At 43.6% G+C, this 20,193-nt stretch overlaps 1 protein-coding gene across 1 annotated transcript in view; it reads left to right on the top strand.

Annotated features, from left to right (window-relative positions):
• The first annotated feature begins 395 nt into the window (after positions 1-395).
• The window catches only part of LOC141983318 (sodium channel protein type 5 subunit alpha-like), a 132,405-nt gene continuing 112,607 nt past the window's right edge, over positions 396-20,193 (top strand). The window contains exons 1-2 of the mRNA XM_074946338.1: positions 396-453; positions 5,329-5,398. The gene's annotated coding sequence lies outside the window, so the exon portion shown is untranslated. The remainder of the gene's footprint in view (positions 454-5,328; positions 5,399-20,193) is intronic.

Below are 20,193 nucleotides of genomic sequence, written 5' to 3'. Positions count from 1 at the left end.
ACTGGAGCTGCGGGCAGCTGTGCCTGTGAATGGTCAATGTAAACACTGTCTCATGGCCCGCCAGCAGATTATCCTGATGGGCCACCTGCGGGCTGCAGGTTGCCTACCACTGGTTTAGGGTGTACAGTCGGAGGGCTCTTTTTCCTCCCCTGTATTGAAACAGGTTCTCTTGGGGTATTTGGATAGCCCATTCCATGATGTGATCTACTTCTTTGATGGAGTGTCCTTGTTTGATAAAGCCAGTTTTCAATGTGTTAATGCATGTATCACGGACTTTCTCCTCAGTGCATATTCTGTGATATCTGAATGCCTGGCTGTAGATAACAGTCTTCTTGGTGTTGCATAAAGTGAGACACAAAGGACCATACCCGGGCCACAGCTGGGCAGCAACACTTACCAATGGGCCAACATATTGTCATCATGTGGCACCACGTCTGGCTTCACCGCTGGCAGGTAGACGCTCACTCCAAATTAATTTTGTTCTCTTCTAAATGAACAGGCTCTCGTCTCTTTGGGAAAAATCTAGGCAAAAAAGTGGCAGAAATTGGTGCCAAACCGAAACAGTCCATCCGCACTCCACTCAGTGCTTTGAGGAGGAACTACAAATTTTGCCACAGACAAAAATGTTCCTTTCATCCGTCCTCCTCAGAAAGGTACTAGAGGAAAGATTACAGGTATACTAGGGAAAACCCTGGAACTGGGGAAGGGTTGCAAAAGTCTCTGAGAGCCCACTGTGATACAGTGAATGTGTGTCCACCAAGACCTGAATCTAGGAGGCAGAAATTCCCACTTCTCAAAAAAATGGTCTTGATTGACCACAGACAATCAGTGCTCAATTTGTGTTAGGTATTACCAGGGCTAAACCCCAGCACCTTGAGGCTTAACAGTTCATAGCCCAGGCACCTCTGAGCTTGCTGCATCGGTTATGAATGTAAAAAAAATTGCTTGAGCTCCAGTACCTAATTACTTGAGCCCTGGAACCTCTTTCATTACAAATTAAGCACTCCAGACAAGTGGGTGAGAGAGGGAGTGAGTCACAGATACTCCCTCGAACTAACGACCTCACCACATCACTTCTTTATCCAATCCCCCATCTTGAACAACCACATTGAATGTGAGCTGGTGTTAAACAAAATCTCATATCTCCTGGATATAGGAGCAATAGAAAGGGTTCCCTCAAAAGAAAGATTCTTCAGACTTCAGAGTAGCAGCCGTGTTAGTCTGTATCCACAAAAAGAACAGGAGTACTTGTGGCACCTTAGAGACTAACAAATTTATTTGAGCGTAAGCTTTCATGGGCTACAGTCCACTTCATCAGATGCATAGAAGGGAACATATAGTAAGAAACTACACACACACACACACACACACAAACAGAAGGTGGAGGTTGCCATACAAACTGTAAGAGGCTAATTAATTAAGATGAGCTATTATCAGCAGGAGAAAAAAACGTTTGTAGTGATAATCAAGATGGCCCATTTAGACAGTTGACAAGAAGGTGTGAGGATACTTAACTTAAGGAAATAGATTCAATATGTGTAATGACCCAGCCACTCCCAGTCTCTATTCAAACCCAAGTTAGTGGTATCTAGTTTGCATATTAATTCAAGCTCAGCAGTTTCTCACTGGAGTCTATTTTTGAAGCTTTTCTGTTGCAGAATTGCCACCCTTAAATCTTTTACTGAGTGGCCAGAGAGGTTGAAGTGTTCTCCTACTGGTTTTTGAATGTTATGATTCCTGATGTCAGATTTGTGTCCATTTATTCTTTTGTGTAGAGACTGTCCAATTTGGCCAATGTACATGGCAGAGGGGCATTGCTGGCACATGATGGCATATATTCCAGTTTTGTCATTATTCATAAGCATGTGGAGGGAGTGGGGCAGTGGGAGGGGGGAAGGTTAGAGCCATCCTGGATCTCAGGTGGGGTCAGCAAATGAAGTAAACCATTGTGGATGGAGACTAGCTTCAGAAGTAGCATCCCTATCTAAAGGGGACTTTCTTGCATCTGTGGATCTAGCATATGCATATGTCCACATTTCTATACCCCCATGCTGCCACAGACTGCTGAGATTTGCATATGGCATGGCCCACTGCCTGTTACAAATGCTCTCCTTTGGTCTTTTGCTGGCACTCGGAGTCTTTACCGCTAATAATATCCAGACTCAGTTCTCCGGGCATTCACCTGTATCCTTCCTAAGGGACATCTTGATTAGATCTTCGACACAATGCCTGAATCGAGACTTTGGATCAGCTTCAAGCACATAGATTTGCAATAAACACCAAGAACAGCTCCTTGACTCTGTCCACAAAGAGGGAAAAACATAATCTGAGCTATACGCAAAAATGATGGGGTCTCAATTAGCTGTTACCACTCAAGAAAGAGAACTTGAAGTCATCATGGACAGTTCTCTGAAGACATCTGCTCAATGTGCAGTGGAAGTCAAAAAAGTTAACAGAATGTTAGAAACCATGAGGAAAGGGATAGATAATAAAACAGAAAATATAATGTCACCATGTTAATCCATACTATGCCAATACCTTGAATACTGCATGTAGTTCTGGTCACGCCATCTCAAAAAAGACATCATCAAATTGGAAAAAAAAATAGAGAGAAGGGCAACAAAATTATTAGTGGTATGAAACAGTTTCTGTATGATGAAAAATTAAAAAGACTGGGACTGTTCAGTTTAGAAAAGTTTTCAGAGTAACAGCCGTGTTAGTCTGTATTCGCAAAAAGAAAAGGAGTACTTGTGGCACCTTAGAGCTGTTGCTCACGAAAGCTTACCCTCAAATAAATTGGTTAGTCTCTAAGGTGCTACAAGTACTCCTTTTCAGTTTAGAAAAGAGATGATTATGGGAAAAATGAGAAAGGTCTAAAAAATCATGAATGGTGTGGATAAGTGAATTAGGAAGTGGTGTTTACTCCTTCACATCATATAGGAACCAGGGGTTACCCAATGAAATTAATAGGTAGCAGTTTTAAAACAAACATAAGGAAGTACTTCTTCACACAATGCACTGACAACCTGTGGAACTCATTGCTAGAGGATGTTGTGAAGGCTAATAGTATAAGTAGGTTAAAAAAGAATTAGATAAATTCATGGGGGATAGGTCCATCAGTGGCTATTAACTATAATAGTCGGGGATGCAACCCAGAGCTCTGGGTGTCCCTAGCACTCTGATTGCCAGAACCTGGGACTAGACGACACTTGATAATTGCGCTGGTATGCTCATTCTCTCCGAAGCATTTGGCACTGGCCATTATTGCAAGATAGGCTACCGGGTTAGACAGTCTATTGGTCTGATCCAGTATGGCCATTCTTATTTTCTTATACATATGAGAAAATAGCAGAAAGGAAATTATGGGTTTGGCTTTTTTTTCCCCATGTAACGATCCTCACTTAGCTGGTGGCCCTCTCACTCTACCAGGCTCCGACTCAGGGCCCTTTCGGCTATCAGTGGTCTGGCAACCAAGGAAAGGCTGTCCTCCCTGGGCCTTTTCCTCTAATTTCCCACTCCCTACCCCCAGGATCAGCTTAGTTCAAGGCTTTCTCCAGGTGGGAAAATCCAAACCACAGTAAGTAAGAGGGGGTTACCAATGTCCAAGGTCCACAAGATACTTCCCTCTGTGGTTGTTTCTGGGGTGGGCCCTCCCTTTCTGAAGGAGGGCCACTTTGGGCAACTGTGTCAGAGTCTTGGGCTTCCCTTTGCTTTGCTTTGCTGGAGCTGTGGGCTGCCGGTCTGCTCACCTCTAGCTCTGCCACTAATGAATGAGCTAATTCCCTGTCTTTTAATTCTTTCAGCAGATGGAACATTTGCTGCAAGTGTGGCAGGGCAGAGCTGGCTGAGCCCAAAATAATCCCTTAATCCCATATTGCCCAGTGTGGGATTTGTACACCCCATCACACCCAGGTTTTGCAAGGAGTGAATGTTGAACTGTAATATTTATATGCTATTTCCATTTTGTGTACGAACTTATGTTGTGTCTTGTTATATGCTTATATTTTATATGAAAAAAATAATGTTTTTTAAAAAAGAAAGGAAACTCAAGTAAAATTTACCATTCCTGGACACAGCATTCAACATTCTTGATTAAAGGAAACGGTACTCCACCGTGAGACCCATTACTTGTAAATCTCCACAAGGATCAGTTTGCTCTCCAGTCTTATTTAGCATCTGCAGTCAACCTTTGGAGAACTGGCGAGACTTCATGAGCAATAGAAACTCCTTTTCACTGCCACACACTCTTTACTCATTTCATCTGATTAATCTGAGCTTTATAACATTTGCTTTTAATTTATTTGCCACAAAGCTTTTTTCTTAAAATAAGAAATTCAGTGATTTGGGGGGTTGTAATAATAATACTTTATAGCTCTGATATAGCATTTTTCATCTTTAGCTCTCAAAGTTGTTTACCAAAGAGGTCAATATCATTACCCCCATTTTAAGGATGGGAATAATTGAGGCACAGGATGAGAAGTGACCTGCCCATGGTTACATCGCGAGGCCAGTGGCAGAGATGGGAATGGAGCCCAGCTCACCTGAGTCTCAGTCTAGTGCCCTGTACCCTAGGCTAGTAACTGAACATCAAAAATATGTAATTGAAAGTGGGCTGCAACCCTTCAATACTACAAAAGCTACACTTTGTTTTTCAATTACCATGATATTTTTTTCTCTAACTTGAATCTTATTTCAATATCCTTTTCAGACTTGGCATACTGTACTATTTGGACTAATGCACAAGTAGAAGGAGATGGAATAAAATATTCATATATGGAAGTATTTACAGTCAAAGTGTTTGCAGTACAGACAGGGAGAGTCCACTAGATGCAGAGAAGAGTTTGTAAAACAGATTTTGCCTTTGTATTTCCTACCCACTTTATTCAGATTCAGTGCAAACAGTGTTTTTCTATCAAAGACACACTCTCATTTGTGCATGGATAGAATAATATTTTAAAGTAATACTCTGCTAGGAACCTTCCCAACTCTTTGCTTACTCGGGCTACAGCCTTTCCCATGAGATCTCATAAAATCACATTAGTTAATTTCACATCTAAACAAATACACTCTCCTCCCTCTCTCCTTTCCCCACATATACACACCCCACATGAAAATAACACGCTGTCTGGAGTAAGAGCTTAGCCAACGTGAAGAGGAATTGCTTATGAGGGAAATAGAGAAGGTGATACCATGAGAGAATTTTCTGACCCTCTGGAGATAACTGGACTGAAACTTTTTTTCTCTTTGAATATAACCTTTGTTTAGAAGATGTGGAAAAGAATGTAAGTCTTACATGCTTAATACACTCTTGTTTCTTCTTGACAACAGGAAGATATATGGTGGAAACTTTTATCTGCTTAAGAGGAATTCGGGAAACTAAGCAAAACCTTTCCTCAAGGTGAGTGGTTTGTAGAAGACATTAACAGTGAATAGGAGTTAAAGAAAATGTAAATATTTACTTCTCATCTAAGAAGAGAAATGGAGTTTCTCCCACTCCAATTTTGGTGTATTATACCTGTGATTTCAGATGATGTGGATAAATTAGGGACAATGATAACATATAAAAGAAGTAGTAGATGGATCAATAATTTTGTATGTGCTCTTATGCTGAGATGCTAGATGTATGACCGTTATAAAATAAAGATTCCTTTTGTATATGTTTTACTTCAGAATTCAAAAGCCCCATACAATCTGCAATTATTTCAATAAATTGAAGTTTGATACCTCATTATCTTATCTGAAAATGAATAGGTTTATTTTACTTAATGTTAAACTGACTCTGAATAACCTTTATATACTGAAAGTGGAAAAAGAATAGATATTAACGTTCTTTAGTCATCTAAACCAAAAGAGAACAAGAAAAGAAGTGGGGCCACTATGCAGTGAGGTTGGGGAGTAGAGAGGAAGGATAATCAAAGTATGGTCCAAAACATAAATGAATACCTTGCCTCACTTTTCAATAAGGGTGATGTATAACATGGGGGCAAAGGCAGGATGGTGAATGGGAATAAATGTATAAAAACTTAAATTTCCACATCTGAGGTGGAAGCAAAACTCAAAGAGCTTAATGATCTCCAGTCAGGGAGAACTGATCGTCTCCATCCCAAAATACTGGAAGAATTGGCACATGAAATAGCCAATCCAGTAACAAAGATTATTAATAAATCTATCAAATTGAGGAAGGTACAGTATGAGGGGAGAATAGCAAATGCAGTACCTATACTTAAGAAAAGGGAAAAAATGTTTTGGGCATTTACAGGCCTGTTAATCTGATCTAAAACCTTGCATGCTATTCAGAGCAAATTTTGAAGGAAAAAATAGTCAAACGAAGATAAATGGAATAAAATGTCACATGTGTTTACCAAAAGTAGATTATGCGAGACTTAATTGATATCTATCTTTGATAAGATAACTGATTTTTTTAGACGAGGGAAATCAGTAGATGCAATCTGTCTGTACTTTAGTAAAGCATTTGACACAGCAACACATGGAAAATTATTAAATTGGAAAAGATGGGGATTAGTACAAGAATTGGTAGATGGATAAGGAACTGTCTAAAGGGGAGATGCCAACAGGTTGTGCTGAAAGGAGACATATTGAGCTTGAGGGAGGTTACTAGTGGAGTTCCTCAAGGATTTGTCTTGAGACCAGTCTTATTTAATACTTTCATTAATGATCTTGGGACCAAAAGTAGGAATGGGCTGTCGAAAGTTGCTAATGAGACAAAGTTGGAAGGCATTATCAATACAGACGAGGATTAGAATATTATAGAGGAAGAACTGGGTGACTTTGAGGCCTGGAGTAATAAAAATGGAATGAAATGTAACAATATAAAGTACAAAGTCATGCAGTCAGGGACTAATAAGAATTTCTGTTATAAAATGAGTGCTCATCTGTTGGAAATGATAGAGGAGGAGAAAGACTTGGGTGTATTAATCAGTTGCAGAATGACTGAGCCACCAATGTTATATGGCCATGAAAAATGAAAATGCAATCCTACAATGTATCAGGTGAGGTATTTCCAATAGAGATAGAGAAATATTAATGCCATTGTACAAGGCACTGGTAAGACCTCATCTGAAATATTATGTACAATTCTCATCATCCATATTCAAGAAAGATGAATTCAAACTGAAAAAGATACAGAGAAGGGCTATGAGGATGATCAGAAGAATGAGGAGTCTACCTTAGGAGAGGAGACTCAAAGAGCTTGGCTTGTTTTAGCCCAGCAAAAAAAACCCCAAATGCTGAGAGGGGATATGATTGCTCTTTATAAACACATCAGGGGGTAAACCAGAGAGGAAGAAGAGCTATTTCAGCTAAAGGACAGTGTTAGTGTAAGAACAAATGAGTACAAATTGGCCATGAATATATTTAGGCTGGAAATTAGATTTCTAACCCTCCAAGGGGTGAGACTCTGAGACAGCCTCCCAACAGAAGTAAGGCAAATAACCTAAACTACTTTTAAGATGAAGTTTGTTAAGTTTATGAACTGGGTTATATAATGGGGTTGCCTGCAATAGCAGGGGACTGGACTTGATGACCTGGGAGGCCCCTTCCAGACATATGTTCTTACTTTAGGGTGGATTTTTTTTTAATCAGAAACTTAATTCAGTCTCTGTTTTGTTTGTCAAACCAAAAACACTTAATTGGGAGACTTGGAGGATGATGATTAATGATTGTGGTTTTATCAAGATGACCTGCAGGGCAGTGACTCCAATGAGCCCAACATTGGTGGAGAAATAAATTAAATAATGGTGAAGCCAAGAGAAAAGTGTCTGAGAATAAACTGGATAGGTGGTGGGATTTGAGAGGGAAAGTGAAGATAAAGTCTTGAAACACATCTAAGTGACAGACGCACATCTCTTTCCTTTGATTGAGTAGGAGGGATTAAAGGTCTCCGACTGGCCACACTATCAGAGGCTCGTTCACCTGCACATCTACCAGTGTGTCATGTACATTGGCCAAACTGGACAGTCTCCACGTAAAAGAATAAGTGGACACAAATCAGACATCAAGAATTATAACATTCAAAAACCAGTCAGAGAACACTTCAGTCTCTTTGGTCACTCGATTACAGACCTAAAAGTGTCAATTCTTCAACAAAAAACCTTCAAAAACAGACTCCAACGAGAGACTGCTGAATTGGAATTAATTTGCAAACTGGACACAATTAACTTAGGCTTGAATAAAGACTGGGAGTGGATGTGTCATTACACAAAGTAAAACTATTTCCCCATGTTTATTTCCCCCCCACACACTGTTCCTCAAACGTTCTTGTCAACTGCTGGAAATGGCCCACCTTGATTATCACTACAAAAGGTTTTTTCCCCCCTGCTCTCCTGCTGGTAATAGCTCACCTTAAGTGATCACTCTCCTTACAGTGTGTATGGTAACACCCATTGTTTCATGTTCTCTGTGTATATAAAATCTCCCCACTGTATTTTCTACTGCATGCATCCGATGAAGTGAGCTGTAGCTCACGAAAGCTTATGCTCAAATAAATTTGTTAGTCTCTAAGGTGCCACAAGTACTCCTTTTCTTTTTGCGGATACAGACTAACACGGCTGCTACTCTGAAACTTGAAGACTTTCAGAGCTGACTGTTGTTGGATCTCGGTTCATGGAGCTTGTGTGCATTTCATAGTCTTAAGTGTTTTGTACTGCTAAATCCTGAATCGTTTTTCAAATGTTGTGATTTTTAACTGAGATTATTCTCTGGGATGAGGGAGATCAAATGTTTGTTTTTAGTCTTCGCTTTTTGCCTAGGATAAGTAAGGCAGGTGGAGATCTGGCAAACTGGCAGCTTTCATTGTCTAGATTGTCTTATCAGATCACATTTAATGCAAAATAAGACCTTCATAGATTAATTCTGCTTATGAGTTTCAGCTTCTTTAAGAAAATGAATTTTAAAAAATGAGACAGCCAAATTACTAAATAATACAGGATAGAATTTGATACAATTCGTGAACTTTTTCGAAGTTGTGGTTCAAAGTTTTCAGTCTTTGGATGATCTTCTGTAATTTTTTTATAATTGATCAATCAGATTTAATGCAGAGATCATTTAAAATAAGGGTATTAAACTCTTGTAGGCTTAAGGTTTCCTCATTTTTTTATTGATTGGTTTTTCTGGTGTTTATTCTAAACAACGTATGGCATTTTAGAAGTAATAATTAAATTTCTCTCTGCTTTGAGGAAAATTAGTTCTCTTGGCACAGCTTAGAGTAACTTCAGGGCTAAGGATGGAAAGATCTTTGACATGTATACTAGATAGTGACTTCAGCCACAACAGTGCAAATCCAGAGTAACTCCATGACTTCAGCAGAGTTACACTGGGTTTACACTTCAGCGTAACTAAGACCAGAAGCAAGCTTCTTGTAAACTGCTACAAATAGGTAGGCAAAATGGGGTGTGTTAAAGACAGCATGGTATTTTCAACTATTAATTTCTTTGTTTTTCACCTTACTTTATACCTTTAAAAAAACTCCTCGTTGTTTTTGCTGATACAGACTAATGCGGCTACCACTCTGAAACCTATACCTTTAAAGTTATTCTAATGTGTTGTTGTATTAAAATTTCTTTTTTTAAATGGGAAAACTAAAATAGTCTTAAAATATAAAAATTGTATTGGTTTGCTTTAAAATATTTTAACTGCATTAATATTAGACTGTCAATTTGATTTGTTCATTTAAAATGATCAGAGTTTCATGGAGTAAAACAACAAAAGGCCTAATCTGCATCTTTGAATTGCTCTGCCAGTCCTAATGCTGTCATACCCTGCTTCTGGAAGATCCTGGTCAGATGGCCTAGAGCCAGGGCCGTCCCTAGGGGGCTGCGGGGCCCGGGGCGGAAGTGACGAATCTGTCACTTCTGGAACCAACCCGTCACTTCCAGTACAAACTGCTCCGAGCGGCAGGTAGGGGAGGCTGGGGGAGGCAGTACCTCCCCAAACAGCAGGCGTGGCTCCGCCCACACTCTGCCTCCACCCGCCCCCCGGCCCTGCTTCAGCGGTGCTGCTGGGCTCCAGGGGGCTGGGACCATGCCACCGGCCTTCCCTGGGGAGGCTGCAGTGCCGCTGTGCCACCCATGTGCACCAGCCCACAGGGCCCCCCAAAGCACGGGGCCTGGAGAGGTTGCCCCAATTCACCGTACCCTAGGGATGGCTCTGCCTAGAGCACTGGTTCTTGACCTATTTACCATTGTGGGCTGCATATGCAGCTCTCTTTGTGTTGTTTGCGTCCACACAATAGATATACTACCTGTACATCTACTCACACAAAAAAAGGTTTGGTATTTGTTACATGAGAGCAATAGGATTCAAATCGATAAATAACCTTTCATTTCAACGTGGGCAAATATCTATCGAGAGCATTTTAAATTAGCAAAATAAGTCAACATTAACTGTTAAAAGTAATAAATTTTACTGTATGTATGCCATAGATGGCATGGCATGATGTATTCCCACCCTGACTTCTGCGCTGCGGGGCGAAGCGCCCAGAGAGCTCAACTGCGGAGCCTGCCTGCAAAGGTGGAGAGCCCTGCCTAGTGCAGAGCTCCCCCTGCCCCCAGCTAGAGACTGCCCCCCCATGCATCCAGTTCCCCCACCCAGGAACTGCCCCCAGCCCCTCCCCAGGCTGCCCCCCCAGCCAGGGAATGCTTTCCATCACCCAAATACCTTGGGACTATCTCCCCATCATCCAGACCCCACCCCCACAACACTGGGTTGGAACATATGCCTGCTCAGCACTCCAGGGACTGCCACTCCAGAATCCAGTCCACCTCCCAAGGACTGCCCCCCAGCATCCCCCATCAACTGCCCTGCCCTCCAAGGACTCAACCTACCCATCCAGGGACTGTCCCCAGTGGTGCAAGTGGAATCCATTTCTTACCGGTATGGGGGGCACGTGACCTCTTCATGGGACCCTCCACATGACTCTGCCCTGTCCCGTCCCCATGATCCACCACCCTTACTTGGTGGGGAGGCTCTGTCCTCCTGCAGTGACTTTGGAACCGCAGTGGCGAAAGGAGCAGAATGTGGGGCCACCAGGAGGCCCCACGCCCGCAGCTCCTCTGGCGCAGCTCCACCACCCCAGCCCTTCCATCCAGGGTCTCCTACGTCTGTACAGCAGCCAGCCCCGCTGGAGGACAGGGCTGGGGGCAGAACAGTAGGCATGCCAGAGGAGCTGCTGCTGTGGGGCTGCCCGGTGGCCCCACGTTCTGCTCCTTTCCCTGCTGTGGTTCCCAGGAGAGCCCTGTGGTTCGGGGCTCTCCCGGGAACTGCAGTGGGGAAAGAAGCAGAAAACCAGCAGCTCTTCCGTTGGCTGAGCTGTTCCACCAGACAGAGGAGACGCAGCTCCATGGAAGGGCAGGGGTCAGGGCTGGGGTTCTGCTCCTTTCCCCAATGGGAGGGGCAGCAGGGAAAGGAGCAGAGTGCTGGGAGCAACTCTGGCAGCTGTAGCGCCCCCAGCCCTGTCCTCCAGCGGGGCTGCTGCTGGGAACCAGAGGAGAGGCGGCTCCGTGGAAGGGCAGGGCACGGGGCTGGGGGTTCTGCTCCCTGTAGTTCAGGGCTCTGCCAGGAACCGCAGCAGGGAAAGGAGCAGAACATGGGGCCACCGGGCAGCCCCACACCCTCAGCTCCTCCGCAACTGTCTCCACAACTGTCTCCTGGGATATAATTGAATAATTTTGAACTGTATATTTCTTGAATCCTGTGTGTGTATTAAATACTGATAAGTTTTTACTTAGCAAAAGTTTAACTACCTCAGAACTCCCCTGAGTGAAAACTATTTTAGAAATGCTTCTTCTCCCATTGAAGTCAATACGAGTTTTGCCACTGTCATCTGTGACAGCAAGATCAAGCCTTTACTTCCTGTGTAGCACCTAACAGTTGCTCAGAGGTCAAGACATTTGTACAAAAATCTGGACCAGAAAGCATACTTTGGCTCGGATTCCCAGCTCTGGCCAAGGCACCATCAGCAGGGATTCCAGAGTCCTTTTTGAACCCTACCCCCAATTTTAGGCCAGCGAGGCCCTGCCTTGCCTGGTCCCTACCCATATATTAGAATACTTTTGCACTAGCTGCTAATAGTCCTCAGGAGAGGATAATATAACAATATTCACTTATATTTAAAGAATTTTTTGCATTTTGAAGGATGTTTGCCCTCCCTTCCTCAAATATGTTAATAAAGTCTTCAACAAAACAACAACATTAACTGTGAGGAGGCATTTTAAATTGGTTTTTTAAAAGCCTTTGAGACTTGTAGACTTTTATGGAAGCATTTGTGCTGATGAACATTTGTGTAACATTTGGCAAATAGCAAAGCAAATATTGTATTCCCTGTGTGCATTGCACAGAAATGGTGTCATTTCATAGATCATTCACAACTCTCATTATCAATACCACAACATCTGAATTATCCTGAACAACAAATATGGGTTTGGACTTTAATACATCAGAGCAGGTTTCATTTTAATTTCACCACATTACAGGCTGCACTGATTTCAAAGTTGTAAAGAATAAAAATAAAAAGAATGTTCAATATACTGGCCCTGATTCAGGAAAGCACTTAATGCTTTCCAGAATAGGAATGTATTTAAGCATGTACTTACGTGTTTTTCCTAAACTGGGGCCACGGGCACACATCTCATCCCCCTACGCTGGTAATTAAGAGCTTTTTTTTCCAAACAAATTCTTCTGTCCAGAACTTTTGATTTGATTTTTTCTCTCTTGGTTTTGTGCCTGACTCTGTACAGTCTCATCTTCCTAGCCTGGTGTTAAAGGCTACAGTTCTAGAATGAAATGCAGCCAACTTTCAAAGAAACTGAAATGGTGAAATAGTCATATTAATGATGACCAATAGGGCTGTTTTGGAACACAAGATCTGCAGTTTCTTTACCAGAGCAATTGGTCAACACTACCAGAATATACTGGGGAATCTTGCTGTGGTGTATTGAAAACTATGTTAAAATTACAAGCTGTCACTTTAAGTTTCAAGGTGTTTTCTGGTCCTCTTTACAGGCTAAGGGTCTCTGTAGGGAATCACGTGAGCTGGGTTTTAAGCAGTTAGTCTGCAAAGGGCAGGCTCAGGCCCATCCTAGACCTGCAAGAACTCAACATGTTTGTGAAGAAACTCAAGTTCTGCATGATCTCTCTGGCCTCCATCATCTCTTCATTGGATCCAGGAGCCTGGTATGCCACCCTCGACTTGAGGGACACATACTTTCACATAGTAATAACTCTGTCCCACAGAAAATACCACTACCAGTTCACAGTCCTCCTGTTCGGCCTGTTGGTGGCACCTCGAGTGTTCACCAAGTGCATGGCAGTCGTGACTGCATTTCTGTGCAGGCATCAGGTGCAAGTGGTCCCGTACCTCAACGATTGGCTGATCAAGGATCAATCTAGGGCTCAAGCGGAGGCACAAGTCAACTTTCAGATTGACATTCGTTGAACTGGGCCTTCTCAATATGGACAAATCGATTCTGTCCCTGGTTCAGTGGATAGAGTTCATAGGGGCGGTACTAGATTCGACACAGGCCAGGGCATACCTCCCGGAAGCAAGGTTTCAGGCTCTGAATGACATCATTCGAAGTCTCAGGCAGTTTCCCACCACCACAGCAAGGAATTGCCTGAGACTGCTAGGACACATGGTGGCTTGTACCTATGTAGTACAGCATGCCAGACTGACTTCAGCCTCTTCAGTCATGGTTGGCGTTAGTGTATCGGCCAGTCTGGGACAGTTTGGACAAGATGGTAACCCGCCTGGTACTAGACTCCCTCCTGTGGCGGCTCGACCCACAAGTAGTAGGTGCAGGTGTCCCCTTCACCAGCCCTCAGCTCTCCCTCTCCCTAGTGACGGATTCATCATCTCTGGTCTGGGGAGCACAGTTGGGAGAATTCAGAACACAAGGCCTCTGGTCTCAGGTGGAGCTCCCTCTTCACATCAGTGTCAGAGAGCTGAGAGCGGTGCGTCTGGCTTGCCAGACTTTCCGAGCCCACTTGATAGGGAGATGTGTATCAGTTATGACAGACAACACCACGGCATTGTTCTATATCAACAGAGTGGGGGGGTGCACATTCCTCTCCACTGTGCCAGGAAGCCCCCATGCTGTGGGACTTCTGTGTAGAGCATTCAATACATCTGCAAGCATCGTACCTCCCGGGAGTGCAGAACGAGTTGGAGGACTACCTCAGCAGGTCGTTCCACGGCCTCGAATGGTCCCTTTGCCCAGATGTGGCAAACTCAATCTTCCATCAGTGGGGTTTTCCCCAGATAGACCTGTTCGCCATGCGACGCAACAGGAAGTGCCAGCAGTTTTGCTCTTTCCTGAACCACAACCTGGGCCCCATCATGGACGCGTTCTTCCTCCCATGGGGAGGCCGTCTCCTATACGCGTTCCCGCCCATTTCCCTCATTCACAAGGTGCTCTTCAAGATACGGCGGGAACAAGCTTTGATGATATTGATAGCTCCATCCTAGCCCTGCCAGCACTGGTACTCATCACTCCTGGAAATGTCCGTGGAAGCCCCAATCACCTTGTCACTCTTCCCGGACTTAATAACTCAGGATCACAGCCATCTCCAACACCTGAACCTCGAGTTTCATAGATTCATAGATATTAAGGTCAGAAGGGACCATTATGATCATCTAGTCCAACCTCCTGCACAACGCAGGCCACAGAATCTCACCCAACCATTCCTGCGAAAAACCTCTCACCTATATCTGAGCTATTGAAGTCCTCAAATCGTGGTTTAAAGACTTCAAGGACTTTAAAGACCTCACAGCATAGAAGCTCCATTGATGAACCCAATGGAGCTCTCGTGCTCAGACCTCGTTAGACAAGTCCTCCTTGGCAGTAGGAAGGCTTCCACCAGAGCTACCGACCTTGCCAAGTGGAAGAGATTTTCAGTCTGGTAGGTGCAGCACCGTTCGTCCCCAACACTCACCTTCGTGCCACTTACGTTAGACTATCTCCTTCCTCCATCTCAAGCAGCAGAGGCTGTCCAAGTTATCAATAAGGTTTAATTTGGCTGCCATCTCTGCCTTTCACCAAGGAGCAGAGGGCTGCTTGGTCTTTGCTAACCCTATGGTTTCCTCAGTCGTTTCCTTAAAGGTCTTGACAGGCTATACCCACAGGTCCGACAGCCAGTCCTGGCTTGGGACCTCAATCTGGGCCTTTCCAGACTCATGGGACCACCCCCTGAACCTTTGGCAATGTGCTCCCTGCTCTATCTGTCTTACAAAGTAGTGTTTCTGGTAGCGATAACCTCGGCCAGAAGGGTATCTGAGCTCAAGGCCCTGACATCAGAGCCCCCTTACACTGTGTTCTATAAGGACAAGTATCAGAGGGGTAGCCGTGTTAGTCTGTATCCACAAAAACAACGAGGAGTCAGGTGGTGCCACCAGACTCCTCGTTGTTTTTATAAGGACAAGGTTCAGCTCAGACCCCGCCCAGTTTTCCTCCTGTAGGTTGTCTCCGAGTTTCACATCAACCAGGACATCTTCCTTCCAGTATTCCATCCTAAGCCTCTCTCGAGCGGCAGGGAGCAAAGGCTTCACTCGTTGGATGTCTGCAGAGTGCTAGCCTTCTACATCAAGAGAACGAAGCCTTTCCGAAAGTCAGTCCAGTTATTTGTGGCAGTGGCGGACAGGATGAAAGGTCTTCCTGTCTCTTCTCAGCGAATTTTGTCATGGATCACGTCTTGCATCCGTTAGTGCTACAACCTGGCGAAGATGCCTGCTCCTCCGATCACTGCACACTCTACCAGGGCTCAGGCCTCTTCAACGATATTCCTGGTGCAGGTTCCCACCCAGGAAATCTGCAGAGCAGTGACGTGGTCCTCCATACATCCTTTCACCACACACTATGTAATTACCCAGCAGGCCAGAGACAATGAGGCCTTTGGAAGAGCAGTGCTCCAATCAGTGGACGACTCTGACCCCACCTCCTGAACTTGGGCTTGTGAGTCACCTGATTGGAATGGACATGAACAAGCACTTGAAGAAGAAAAAACGGTTACTCACCTTATGGTAACTGTTCTTCGAGATGCGTTGTTCATGTCCATTCTAATACTCGCCCTCCTACCCCTCTGTCGGAGTAGCCAGCAAGAAGGAACTGAGGGGGTGGTGGGCTGGCAGGGCTCTATATTGAGCACCATGAAGGTGCTACTCCAGGGAGCGCCCAGGACGACCCAACAGATGCTGCTATGGGAAAAATCTTCCAGCTACTGTGCACGTGCATGTGCACGCACCAGATTGGAATGGACATGAACAACACATCTTGAAGAACAACAGTTACAAGAAGGTGAGTAACTAACTGGCTTTTTTGCTGACATAAGTGGTAGTGTAGACATAGTCTATGTGGTCAAAGGCCTTTTCGGCATCTAATGATCTAACAGCTAAAGGTTCTTTAGAATGTCTCAAAGCAGCAATAATATCTATCAGTTAACACAAATGATCTGAGCCATTTCTTTTATGCAGGAAGCTTATCTGATTTTTCGTATAAAGTGAGAGAGAACTTTTTCATTGCAAGAGCTTTAGCTAAGATCTTGGTGTCACTGATGATTAATTTGATGTTGGCCTGTAATTACTACGTAGTCCAAGTCTTTCCCAGATTTAGGGAATAACTGAAATTAAAGCTTCTCTTTGAGTATGTGGGAGCGTTTCCTCATCCTTGGCCTCATTGAACATATTCAATAATCTAGGGGTTAAAATTTCCCAGAACTTTTTGTAAAATTCAGTAGGAATCCATCTGCACCAGGAAACCTTCATTTCTTTTATGTCCCGCAGCAGTTGTGCAATTTCTAGAGGTGCATCTGAACAGTCAGATCTCTGGGAGAGACAATCCAATAAAACAGCTATTTAGGGCTTCTTTACTGATTTCCTATTCAGCTAAGTATAGTTTTGAATAAAGCTATTGAAATTGTTTGTTAATATCTGACTGTGTTGTATATAATTTATTGCTACAATCTTACTTTGTTAACTTCAAACAGAATAAAGCAAACTCAGCCTTGTGGGACAGAAGGTTGTTGATTTCATATCTTAGGTTGATGAGGATTCAGAGTTTCTTTGGGAAGGGTGCAAACATAGTCTATATACAAGGTCTTAATTTCCTTTGCAAGGGTATGAATTCTATGATCTCTGCATTTCTTTTTAAAGGTGGCAAAAGAGAGGATATATCCTGTGATGAAGACTTTACAGTCTTCCCAAACTGTTGCATCCATTTGGGGGCAAATGGAATGTTATTGATTGGAGAAAGGGAACAGCAAGAGGGAACTGCCAGGCAATAGAGCTTCAAGGAAGGAACATGTTATCTGCTTCTCAAGAAAGTAGATTTGCTACGTCTTGATAGAATTAATGGAGAAAAAGAAACAAGAAAAGAATGTAGACTGGACAATTATCCAGGTTATGAATGTGGGCTGAATTCACCCTTGGCATAAGTGGGCGTAGGTTCCCATTGACTTCAGTGGGAGTTGGATCTGCTTACACCAGCATTGAACCTTGTACATTTGTTTTTTTAAAAAATATTGTTGCTCTTGCAGGTTAAAGTTAATAAATAAGATGTAAGCAGAGTCAGGATGAGCTCCATCCTGACATCTGGTGGTGAGTTGTGGCAAGTTGTGGAAAAGAACTTCAGGGGCTGGTCTCATTTGCATAGGCACACCCACCCCACCTAGCATGAGCCCATAGCTGCCCAAATGGTCACTTTGGCTGCTGTGGGATCCCCAGTTTCTCTGTTATTGGGGTAGGAAGAATAAATTGTTATTATCCTGATTATGTGAATCAAGGACAGTGGAACTGTACTTGGTCTTTTGTTATGATGGAGGGACTCACCATCAACTAAGTAGCACTCGCTAGGCAAAGGACATGGGTTCCAAAACTCAGTGAATTGAGAGAGGCTGGGGACAGGTATTAATACCTGGTGGTGTGGGGTCCCTGGTGAGGGCCTTACATGCTAATTGTACTTCCTCCTTTTTCCACTGTGGAATATCAGAGCTAATTTTGATTCCATTTGGAGTCTAGTTACAGGCTGCTGAGCTGAATTCACTTTAGGCCAATGGTGCACCAGCATTGAGGCTCCCCTACTACAGGCTGAAATCACAAAAGAGCTAAACTTATTAAGAGCTGAAATCACTGAGTGTTGTGTTAAGTAGTGGGGGAGCCTGAAGATATATTGTGGAGCAGTTTGCGGGACAGCTGGCAGAGCAGAGCGGCTCTTGGAGCAGAGCTGCTCGTGGGACAGCTGGAGCAGAGCTGCTCGTGGGACAGCTGGAGCAGAGCAGAGCAGCTGGTGGAGCGGAGCAGTTTGTGGGATGGCTGGAGCAGCTCATGGGGCGCGGCTGGCAGAGAGGAGCGATTTGTGGGATGGCTGGTGGAGTGGAGCCCCATGGAGACGTGGGGCAATCTGCTTTGGACCACGTAAGGTGCCCCTTAAACCCCCTCTTAAATATAAAGGGAAGGGTAAACACCTTTAAAATCCCTCTTGGCCAGAGGAAAAATCCTCTCACCTGTAAAGGGTTAAGAAGCTAGGATACCTCGCTGGCACCTGACCAAAATGACCAATGAGGAGACAAGATACTTTCAAAAGCTGGGGGGAGGGAGAAACAAAGCCTCTCTCTCTGTCTGTGTGATCCTTTTGCCGGGGACAGAACAGGAATGGAGTCTTAGAACTTAGTAAGTAATCTAGCTAGATATGCCTTAGATTCTGATTTCTTTAAATGGCTGAGAAAATAAGCTGTGCTGAATGGAATGGATATTCCTGTCTTTGTGTCTTTTTGTAACTTAAGGTTTTGCCTAGAGGGATTCTCTATGTTTTGAATCTAATTACCCTGTAAGGTATTTACCATCCTGATTTTACAGAGGTGATTCTTTTTAGTTTTTCTTCTATTAAAATTTTTCTTTTAAGAAACTGAATGCTTTTTCATTGTTCTTAAGATCCAAGGGTTTGGGTCTGTGGTCACCTGTGCAAATTGGTGAGGATTTTTATCAAACCTTCCCCAGGAAAGGGGGTGTAAGATTTGGGAGGATTATGGGGGGAAAGACGTTTCCAAACGGACTCGTTCCCAGTAACCGGTGTTAGACGTTTGGTGGTGGCAGCGAAAGTCAAAGGGCAAAAGGTACAATAGTTTGTACCTTGGGGAAGTTTTAACCTAAGCTGGTAAAAGTAAGCTTAGGAGGTTTTCATGCAGGTCCCCACATCTGTACCCTAGAGTTCAGAGTGGGGAAGTAACCTTGACATGGTGGCAGAGCTGTGGGATTAACTTGAAATCATTTTGAGATCAGTTTGAGATTTTTTTGAACCAGAAGCACAGATTTGAAAAGGAAATATTTTTTTTTCCTTTGGGCTGCTGGAAAGCAGGTTTTAAACTGAAAGCAGTTAGAGTTTTTTTTTCTCTGCTTTGGGGCCAGAGCAGAGACAAAAAGGAATTATCTTTTGTGAGCTGGAGTTTTCTCTACCTAAAGGCAAGGTAGTTAACCTCTTGCACGGAAATTCACCAGCCTTCACAGACGTGAAGAAGTTTTTTTTTTTTTTTTAACCTAAGAGCAACTAGAGGCGTTTTCTGCCTATTTGCCTGGAGACAAAGGTGTTAGGTTTTTTTTTTTTTTTTTTTTTTTTAAGGATTTCTCTGTAGGCTGACAATTACTATCAGAGAACATAGGTATCCGGACAGCACAGCAACATTTTACAGGCCAAGTTTTTTGTTTTGTTTTGTTTTCTTTCTAACTCTTGAGTGTAAAGTTAGTTAAAAACAGAGAGGTTAGGATGACAGACTCCACTGTTCAACAAAAGCTGGAATTAGCCAGATTTGAGGCTGAGGAAAAACAAAAGGAACGAGAAAGACAGATAGAACTCATGCGGATGAAAATGGAGGAGAAGGAAAAAGAGAGGAAGCATGTGGAGGAGGAGGAGAGGTAAAAGGCAAAGGCTCAGCAGAATATACCAACAAACCCTAGCAATCCTTCTCCAGGTACCACTTCCCATCCCAGAAAGTTCCCCACCTACAAGGCAGGCGATGATACCGAGGCCTTCTTAGAAAACTTTGAAAGGGCCTGCCTTGGGTACAGCATCTCTACAGACCAATTCATGGTAGAGCTGAGGCCGCAGCTCAGTAGACCCTTAGCTGAGGTGGCGGCTGAAATGCCTAAGGAACACATGAACCAGTATGAACTGTTTAAAATCAAGGCGAGAGTCA

This window comes from Natator depressus, chromosome 2 (assembly GCF_965152275.1).
Source record: "Natator depressus isolate rNatDep1 chromosome 2, rNatDep2.hap1, whole genome shotgun sequence".
Classification (NCBI taxonomy): Eukaryota; Metazoa; Chordata; order Testudines; family Cheloniidae; genus Natator; species Natator depressus.
Note: the sequence above shows the minus strand (reverse complement) of the source record. Positions and strands in the feature narration are given on the sequence as shown.